This window comes from Lepidothrix coronata, unplaced genomic scaffold (genome assembly GCF_001604755.1).
Source record: "Lepidothrix coronata isolate B3197 unplaced genomic scaffold, Lepidothrix_coronata-1.0 Scaffold37, whole genome shotgun sequence".
NCBI lineage: Eukaryota > Metazoa > Chordata > Aves > Passeriformes > Pipridae > Lepidothrix > Lepidothrix coronata.
Window position 1 is genome coordinate 1449613 of NW_016690217.1, and position 10728 is coordinate 1460340.

Below are 10728 nucleotides of genomic sequence, written 5' to 3' on the forward strand. Positions count from 1 at the left end.
CTGTTTTGAGGTGGCATCACTTTCACCTGCAGAAAACCTTGGGGTCTCTAAACTACAGAAAAAAATCCAGGAAGAAGTATCTTTAGCTATTAAGTAATAGCTCTCAAATTACTTTGTAAGTAAAATAAAGTGAGAATGAAAAAGAAAATATTGTTGCGAATGGTAGTACTCCAGAAAGAGAATGTTTCTTCTTGCTGTCTCTTGTGATTTTAAACATTGGTCTTACAATATTTTCCTTATGGAGCCAGTTGCTGAGGTCAGTGTAACATTTTTTTTATAAGACACTTCTTAAGGAAGTGGTAATAGAAGGTGCATGAATGAAGTATATGCATGAGGTTTAGGAACTGTCAGTTAAAAGCATCATAGCCTGAAAAAAAATCACTCTGTAGAATAGGGTTTTGTTTGCTCAGGGAATCCAAGTCTTCGGTGTATAAAACAAAACTAAGCAGTGATTTCATTTTGAAACAAATGCTCTGTCTATCTGTGTTTAGGGAACAACTTAGAAGGTGACAACTATAGAGAATAATGGAAAACACTTTTACTTTGAGTTCTTTTCACCAAAGTAAGATCCAAAGGCAGATTATCTTCCCAGACTTCCTGTGCATTATTTCATTCACACAGGAAGTGCAGTCACATGTCAAAACAGTTTTACCACTGAAACATAGAGAAATCTTATTTCAGTTTATATTTTCTTATTACTTCCATGAGATATTTAGTGAGTGCTTCTGGGGCACAGTCGTTCTGCGGATATTCCCAACTGATGTCAGGGTAATGACACCTTAAGTGCCACTATTTTTCTAAGTAAGGATATTGCTTCCTTTAATAGCAAAAGACACACCAATTTGTTTGTCAGGGACTGTGCAACATTAGTATTTTGCCTTGTAATCAAAGCATCGCAGTGACTGTAAGCCAAATTATTGTGCGCTTTTTTATTTTAAAAAAAGTTAGTAAATTGCTGTAGTCATAAGCAGAAGCTAAAAAGTAATGACAATATTTCTTAATACAGTTATATCAAAGACCACAAAAAATCCCCCAGCCTCTAAAGGAAACCCTTTAGTGCGGTGTTTGTAAAGGGGTGGGCTCTATCTTTCTGATGTCTGCTGCTTTTCAGGAAGGTGTCACTTTTTCCCCCCGCATTGTGCAGCCTGAACAACATGAGACACAGTGTAAAAGATTAAATCAGTTAATTCTTTATGCGCTACTTGCTGTGCCTTACTTTAAAACATTCATGCACGAAGAAACAATATCCTAGTATGATTTTCAAAAATAAGCACTGTAGTGTGTGTACTTTGCATGTGTTCCAGTTCAGAGACATGCTTCCTTTTCACATTAGCACGTACTTAAAAATGAAAAGAATATTCTATTGTCTTATTGAACCAGATGTTGGTATAACTCTTTATAGTTTCATGAACAAGCATTAGGGATTTTGCTAAAAAGGCTCTAATTATTCCACCTGTCTTTACACTTAAATAACCTTCATTTGTAATTAAAGTCTATTTCTGTCCTAATTGTAAACTTGACTTTCTTTAATATCAATGCAAATGCCATTTTATGCACTCATAGCCACATGGTGTTAGAACTATACATACATACATGACTAAGCACTCATAGCTACAAATCAGAAGAAGTTTGATACGATATTTTTCATCTTATAACTTCAAGACAACCTTGTGAAAACCTCTCTCTGAATCCATATTCTATATTCAGATAGCACATTTCGATTTCTGGCTCCCAAATTTCATTGAACACCGTATTAATGTGGCTTTGATGTAAATTCAGCAAAAAATAGTTCATGGTGAGAAGAAAAGTATGCCTTGTATATTGAGATGTATTTTCCGTGTGCCTTCAAAAACGTAGAGTATAATTTTAAAAAAACTGTTCAGAATGCAGATTAATCAGTTTACTAGACTCATCCAAAAGTTTAATCATTTCAGTTCATCTGTCATTTGACAAGATTACATTTAGGATGGCTGACACCAGAACACATCTGTCACTTAAACAGTGCCAGAGTTGAATAAAATGGGTTTAATGTCATTAAGTACCTTGATGGATTGAGTCAAGTATCTCATAAGAGTTATAGTAATTCATGTGATGGGGCAAGAGGTATTTTGAAAGAACATAGGACTGTCAAACTTTCCTGCTGTCATGCACAACAGCACAGCGATAGATGATTCTTCAACTTGTCCTTTGGTCCATGGCAAAGTTTGACACATGTTTGTTCCTTTTACATTTGCAATGATTATTCATGTAGAGGGAGCTGGTGCAAGAACATAATTTTCCAAAATTCTCATGATTACTTTAGAGTAACTACAGTTGTTCAGTTAGTCTGTATGACAGCACAGGCATCATTTAGAATCACAAAAGGATCAGAGAGCAGCAGACTTTCCCACGGGCGCAGTGCGAAAGGAAATCCTTTTGTATTTTTCCCTTACCAGCTATATAATGTTACCATTTATTGATCTTCCTTCAAGATTTCTCCATCATCCCCTGCATAATTTAAATGGTTGTTCCACCCTGCTTTAGGTCACATTGGCACTCAGTAGGCAAAGACACTGATGTTATAGAAGAGCATTGGCCTTCAGCCTGCTAAACACAAGCCCAGCAGCCAGACTACCACTTCTAAGGGTGCCATTACACTTCTGCCAGGTGGTCTTTTTTTTACTGATAAAATTTCAGGTGTTATTAGAGGGTAAATGGGGTTTTCTAAAATGTAGAGGAGGGCATGTATCAAAATGGGAACTGTGTTAGGTGAAGCTAAGTAAAAACTTTGCCTCTCTAAAGAGAGAAATGGAAAATCTCTGCCCCATCCTGATACCTGCATACATGTGAATCTGGCTTTGTATTCAAGAGAGATCTGCAGGACTTTGAACTTGTTTCCCTTGTGGTTCCTGTGTTTCTTGTGAAAAGAAGAATACAGAAATGATCACTGATGCATCTAGTGATCCACAGCAGCTAGAAAAGGCCTTTCTCTGGAGGCAATTTTCATCTCAACCATGTTATTAATGCTCACCACTGTTGAGTAAACCTCAAAACTGACTGCTTGTAGACCTCCACCATTGTTAGCACTAGCAGTTGACTTTAAAACAGCAAAGTGGGCATGTGCTTATTCGGGTTGCTTAGTTTTGGAAAGCAGTAACAAACTGCCTGAAGGAATTACTTCCCTTGTTTGTTCATCTTAGCACTTAAGGGCCAGGGTGAGCTTTTAATATTTAAGTTTTTCAGCTACTGTTCATAGAGTCAGATTTTAGAGAGTATAATCTTCTCCTCACTCTGTCTCCAAAGAATTAGTTATATTGGTTCTATTAATACATGTCCTTCTGAATCGAGGATGTGGTTGTTCTGTGTCACTGGTGACCATCCTTACAAGCCATATCACAACACTCCTTGTCCTGTGGACAACCACTGTGACTGAGTGGGCAGCAGCTGGGCAGTTCATGTGTGGAAGTCCAGGTCAGGTCCCCTCTGCACTACAGTCATACATTCAGACAAAGCTGATAGTTTGCCCTTTTAAAGAAAGATTTGACTGATGTAACCAATGACTAATGCAACTGGTTCTGGATTCCGTAGTGAGACGATGTGGGCAGCACCTGTAAAACAGGAAGTCATCCATGTTTCTTGTGTCAGAACTTCAGATGAAAAAAACCACCTTTCTCCAAAATTTTCTTGATTGATATTGATCACTGAAGGCATCTTGAGATCACTGATGAAGAGGCTAATAATTTCCCACTTGTTTCTAAACAACATCCATTTACTCAGACTGCCAGAACACCCATGAGCCATGTGAAATAGCTCTGAGATGATACAGGTATCAGCCTACAACTCCTGCAAGGAGTGACTGAATGTGCCAGGATTATGACTGTTGTATGTGGCTGAATGGCACATAAAGGAGTAATTCTGAAAGTCTGGTGACTCAGGGGGGCTGTAGTGCGAGCATCCTTTTCAGGCTGTGTTGCTGAAACATTTTCTTCTGTTGCAAAGTTGTGTGCTGGTCTGTGCTTTTTGGTCCCTTCTTGCATCAGAGCATGACCTGTGACTCAGCTCTGGAAGATCTATTTTTAAAGAAAAACTGAAAGAGATCTAGCAGCAAACTCTTAAAAAATGAAAAAGTTTTCATTTCAAGTAGCCCAGTTCTGCACATCCAAGGAAAAAGATTTAGAAGATGTAGACATGAACCCTTGCCTTATCCAATCTTACAAAGGCTTCCAGAGAAAACAAAAAGTAAATAGCAGGTGCCTATTTCATAAACAAAACAAATATGTTTGGAAAGTCCTCCAGCTACTCTAACACAGTAGTACGTATGCCACCAATAAGCAACCTCTTCAAAACACAAATGCAGTCATAGCTTTGAACTAAACACCAGAATAATGATGTAAATGCACAGAGCTTCCTTTAGTTGCTTAGGAATCCTCAATTAACTCATGATTTGTTTCTAGTTTCTTCTTTTTCTTTTTTTTCTTTTTTTTTTTTTGAGAGATCTGCATGCTTCAAAACTCTGATAAAGTGTGTCTTTGCTTCCTTTTTTGCTTCCTTTTTTGTATTTCAAAATGAAAGTGTTTATGAAAATACTGCAGTATTGAAGAAAAATATTGTTGAGAGTTTATATACAAGATTGCATTTTGAATATGTATTTTTGAGAAGACAGGGAAAAAAGAAAGAAACAATGCCAAAAATAGGAATTACTTTTCTGAGGGATTTTTGTCCTAAAGCTGTGCTGTTTTCATACCCTGATGTAAAGGAAACTGCCCAGAAACCAGAAGTACAATTTGAAATTTTTGGAAACATATGGAAATTTTCATCTTCTCCTTCAAAAGTTTGCTCTGCTTCTTGAGCAATTAAAACATTTCAGAGGGGGAAAATAAACACAGTTAAGAATAGGGTGAAAATCTCAGTGGGGGAAAAAATGACAATTTTATCACTCTTTTTTCAACACTGTTCTGTAATCCTTTCATCAAGGTCTTTTTGGTATCAGCCAACATTCTGACTTTATTTTCTGGACTTACAAAAGCTACAGAATCTAAGGCAAAAATGAATATGTAGTAAATGAATTTCAGTTTCCCATTCCTTCAAAGTTGCTGTGGGTGGGTATGTATGCACTTGAGTTCACATTTTTCTCCTTCATGAATCCTTCCTCACAACCACATTTATGGCAGCAAGCAATGCAGTGCTTGCAGTAGGATGTGAATTAGACAGTCTCTTGGGGTGCCTTCTAGTGCCATTTTTCTGGATTTGTATGACTTTTATGGTTCTGTAGCACTTAGCCTCCTAGGATGGTGGCCAGAACTAAGTAAACATGTTCTTTGTCTTATTTCAGGCAGACAGTAGTAAAGAATACGGTCCCTCTGTCCCAGGCTACACTGCAGATGAATCAGAGCACCACCCCAGACAGCTTGTGCTGAGTCCCCTGCTACTGAAGCAGTCTTGCTTCTGGCAAAACCGAAGGTTTGTTTGGCTATAACACAGGATACAGATGATGGCTTGTTGGACAGAGTCTTCTTGGCAAATTGTTCCACTCAAGTAGGTCAGCAAATCCAACTCCTGAAGTGTGTCCAGAAAAAAAGGAACCCTCGTCAGTCTTCTGACATGGAAGTAGGCAGTCAGGAAGGCCCTTTCAGTCCATTAGCTCCTACATCTATGCTTTAAACTTCAAACTACTTCTTGTCAAGCAGCACTGCTTAACAGAGGTTTTTATTTAACCTCTTACACTTTTTCTTTCTCGGTGTAAATGCTATGTGTTAAGCCTTAATAACTGTGTTTTCCTGGGAGAGGCATAGGCTACTTCTGCCATTGGAATCACATCCATTTACTTTCCCCGGCTTCCTTTATTATGAATTCTCTCAGTTGTATCTTCTTCATCCAACATTGTCACAGCCTTTTCTCTTGCATTTAAGTCTTATTAGAGGGTGCCAGGAACTGAATGTTGTAATTAGGCTGCAGATTACTGGAGAAGTCAAACATGCTTTTTTAGTATTTTACCTGCCACTTTGAGCCAGAAAAAACACAGCTTAGAATAACAACAAATTTAACTGATTATCACATGGTAGCTACTTTACCTGTTTTCATGCTTAGATACATTTACTCATTTCAGACTTAATTCCAGGTGGGGCTTTTTTGTCCAAGCAGTACACAAAGGCCAAGATGGTTCAATAACACCAAGAGGGAATGATCATAATCCCATCCACCCTATGGTTAAAAGCTGAAGTTGTCTGTCCTTGGAAAGGGGAAATCAACTTCATCCACACTAGGCCTGAGGGTTGGGGCTGTGGGTGAGCAGAATGTGGAATGCCCGCTGATGTGACATTTGCGGCCCTCTGTGTTAAAGCACAGGGTTGCTCTGTAACTAATTTTGTGTTTTGGTCTATAGAGGGTATGTAGACTCTCTGCTGGTGTTGTCCATGATATTTGAAACACTTTAAACGGATAAAGGGAGTTTCATGGCTTCTCGCTTGGCTAACTTCTCCTGTGTTCCTGCATGGATTTTGTTGGAATGAAGTGTTCACACTGGCTATCCCATACAGGTGATTTCTGTTTCCCTTATACAGTATTAAAAAATGTACTAGGATGATCATAAGAACTTAGAAATTTTGTTCAGACAGAGTAGAAACTTGAGCTCATCGTAAAAAACGTACATTAACCTCCCCATTGCAACCTGCTTCTCATTTGTTAAAATCTTCCACAGCTACCCTTCCAGGCCTACAGCAGGACTCTTAAGTATCCCACTGAAGAGATTGGCAGCTAATGTCTAACCAGGCATATTTTACTGGTTGAAAAGGTAAATGTGTGCACATCTGACTCTGAGCCCATCTCCCAAGTAATCACTGGTTAAGGTTAGGTCTGTACCGTCTCTTACCTAAATGATGCAGGGACACATTTTATTTCTGTTGTTTTTTATTGTCTGTTTGTTTCCAATCTATTCACAGCTGTAGAATGCTTTAGAATAAGACCACATATATGATACTATGGTATATGTGCTTTCCTTTTTCCTGTCTTGTATGTTTGAAGCAAACGGAGTCTCATTACTCCCATCACCCCAGAGCACCTTAGGAGCATTGTGAATCTAAGTCAAATTCCTTCATGCTGCTATCCAGAAACATCAAATTTTTGCAACAGCTCAGCAGAAAAACACTGACCGTGCCTATTCAGCTGGACTGCTTAGTGTGTCAGGAAGGCAGAGCCAAGGTTTTACTCTGACCTTACACAACTGCTTTTGTGAGAAAAACAAGTGCTAAGCAAACTGTGCGTTTATTTTCAAATCCATTAACACAGGCTGTAGTAATTCAAGTGTCTAAATGTGATTCTTTTTTCTGTTGGCAAATAGACTTGTTGTACCTAATTGCCTAATTATGCATATGGGCTGACACTGCTAATAGCTGAGCTGCAGTAAAATATTAATTTGACTGGGAAGACCTAAAGTGAGAGGGCCATGAAGTGATATAATGACACTTTTACTGGTGGAAACTCAATGGGCAGTATTATATTAATTCCTTTTCTTCATGAGCCACAAACCAAATTTTAAGTGGATGACCATAACTCAGTTCATTGAACCTGCTCAGGTTTGAGTGTCCAGCATTTCCTGCATTGCTCTTGGAACATGCATATAGCCTCAAAGTAACACATATTTTAAGTGGCAGTAGACTTGAATTTCTTCAATATTTCTTAAGATTTTTTGTTTTAGCTCAGTTTCAGAGCTTCTACTGTCATCAGTTTATTAATCAGTCTTACTGTGGACTAAATCAGTTTGTGTCTAAATTAAATGATGTCCCTCGTATTGTTTGAGACAACTTGGCCTAGTGACTACCACAGTGAGAAAAGAAAGTAATTTTCTTCTGTGTGATAATTCACTGACATTATGTTCCACACTGGCAGGGGAAGATAAATGCTAAAAATGGCCAGTCAAAAAATCAACGTTCATTCTTGGAAACTGACCCTCCATGATAAGATTTTACTGTTGAAATGTTTCTGTTTTAAAATTTAAATACAAAGATCCAGAGAAACAAAGCCAGTTTTCAACACACAAAACCTGAGCAAATTTTTTCATTCTCTATGGTTTCATTGGAATAAAAAACTCCAGGAAACCTAGACTAAATTAAAACATTTGCACAAGCTATTCCCTTGACATGTCCCCCGCTCCCATCATTTGATGGTTGCTTCGACTAGCTCTGCCTTTGAGGAGATTTTTGAGCAAATTGAAAGGGAACAGAATAAAAAAGGAAGGAATATCAATATTTCTTCCAGGTAGTTATGTACCATAACTTGTAAATTTCTTTTTCTTTTAATATTCATTTCATGTAAATGTTTAGCTCCTATTTTCTCCAACTGCAGGGAAAAAGACAAATAAGCCTCAGGCACCAGAAATTAGGGACAAAGGTATTCCTAAGGTACGTAGTCACTTTCTGTAGGACAGTAAAGCCTGTCTGTGGGATATATACCTCTTCTCCACAAAATGTAAAAATCCGAAGTTGTGTAAAAGTTGGGGTTTGGAGTGAGAACATGAATAAAAGCAAAGAAGCTTTAATTCTTACAGTTTTATGTAAAGTTTGTTGGGATGTATCTTTTAAAGATCACTTTTTGGGAAAATCTAACATGCATAGAGCTGTACAATCTGCCAGGAGCTGATTTTCCCTCCTTAGCTATCCTAAACATGTCTCCAAATATTAACTTTATATTTAGATTTATAGGATTTTTTTCATCCTAAGTAAAGTGAATCACAATCAATGATGTACAGAGCTCTCTGCTTTCCAGACTGCTAAAGGATGTGTATGTGAAAATTTAGACTTTGTTCAGATGTTTCCTCCATCAGGCAGAAAAAGCAGCACTATGTGCCCTACGCTGTGGTGAGTGATGTACCTACCAGCTGACTCGTGGTGAAGCAACAGTGGATGGACACCCTATGTTTTTTTCATGGTGTTAGGTACCTTTGAATGTAGAATATGGTTCAGACAGTTAATAACTCAGCACTTGGGGAAGGCATGTTTGGTAATGTGAATAATGGAGTGGCAATTGCCCTGAAAAGTGCTTTAAGCATGCCCTGGTGGACACCTTGCTTTAATGTTGCTGTCTCAGTAGTTCCTTGGAGAGTCAAGAAAGTGCCAGATGAGATTTTTTTTCCTAATTTCTTTTTTTTTTTCCAGAATGAAAACTACTTGGCCTGAAGGAAGTCTCAGCATCAGGGCAGTAACCAGCTAATTAATTCGTGTAGTAACCATTGCTCAAAGTATGAGAGTGAAGGTGCTAATTGTACATAGCCCAGATGATTGTCTGTCGCTCAGTATGCTTTAAAAACTGAGAAATTCACCATAGCAACAGAGAGGTCTCACCAGGTTTTGCTATGATCATAGGGTCTGCTGGCTATTTTCTTTCTTTTTGGTTTGATGTTCCCCTGGCTTGACTGCCAGCAGGAGCAGTGGGTAAATGCAATGAAGCCCTGGATTCAGGTTACCCAAGAGAAAAAAAAGAATGAAAAATACCTCCTATCTGAAGGTATAGGAGTCATGGCTCTTCTCTCTTTAAAGAGGAATAATTTTCTTCATAAGGGTTATTTCAACAGCAGTACAGTTGGCCTTGGTCCATGAGCACAGACTGTCAGAGAGCAGTACTGGAGCTTGTGACCCAAAGTTTGTTTCAGGATTAGCTTTTTGAAAATCGGACACTGTGTGAGAGTGATGCAGATACAGGAATGGGTGAAGAAAATGGGTAGGCTGAAGTCAGAGGGATGAAAAACAAGAGGCCTTGTCCCTGAGCTCCGCTGCTGATGCTGCTTCTTGCTTAAGCCTTTCCAAAGACACATTATGACATAGGTCTATTGAGATTTAGGTACCTTTCAGTATAAGTAATATGAGGTAGAGCTTTGAAAGAAACACACTGTTTTGCTTAAAATTAGAGAGTGGTGATTAGAGGCTTGAGATTAGGTGCTTGATCCTTTTGTAAATTTATCTCAGGCTGTTTACCCTGCTACCATGGGGTTGAGTGGGAAGGAAAGTACACACTAATTAGGTGTAAGACAATCAGTGCAGCGAGCTGGAAGCCTACATTCCGTTTTTTAAAGTGTCTAGACATTTGGAAACCTACATGTAGACTCAGCACTTCTGAAGATTTTATACTCTGTCTACTGGTAGTATGGTTTGTTATTTAGATGAAAAACAAATTCCTTGACTGATTATTTCTTTTTTCTCTCTGTCTCTCTTTTTTTCTTTCCCCCATAAAGCACTGTGTAGTAGAGTTGAATAAATCAACCTGGTTTGTAAATCACCAGATTTTTCAGTGATGTGAATCATATTTAAATTCAGGAAATAAATTAAGATAGTCACTGTCATATGTTTTGATAAGATTTTCCATGCTGAATGACTGGAAAAAATTAAACCAAATTGCTTAATTTTAGTGGCTATCTTTTGTTAAACCTCACATAAATCCGAAGTGGCAGTGTTTGAGGATTATGCTTCCGTTATATTTGACTAGATATAACTTAGTAACAGCAAAATGTATTTCAAAGAAAATGCTAAATTCTGGTTATGACTGGTTTGACTGACACTGATGTATAACACTCATACAGAATGGTTCTTCTTGGCATGATATTAGCATAAGAACATTAGAAGTTCCTGTTAGAATGCAAACACATCTTTAAAAGCTACAAAATTGAATCTCTTATGTACATACAAATACATTCACTTTGCACCATCCTCTATATCTACTGCTACAGATGCCATGGTAATTTGTTCATTTATACCTGATTTG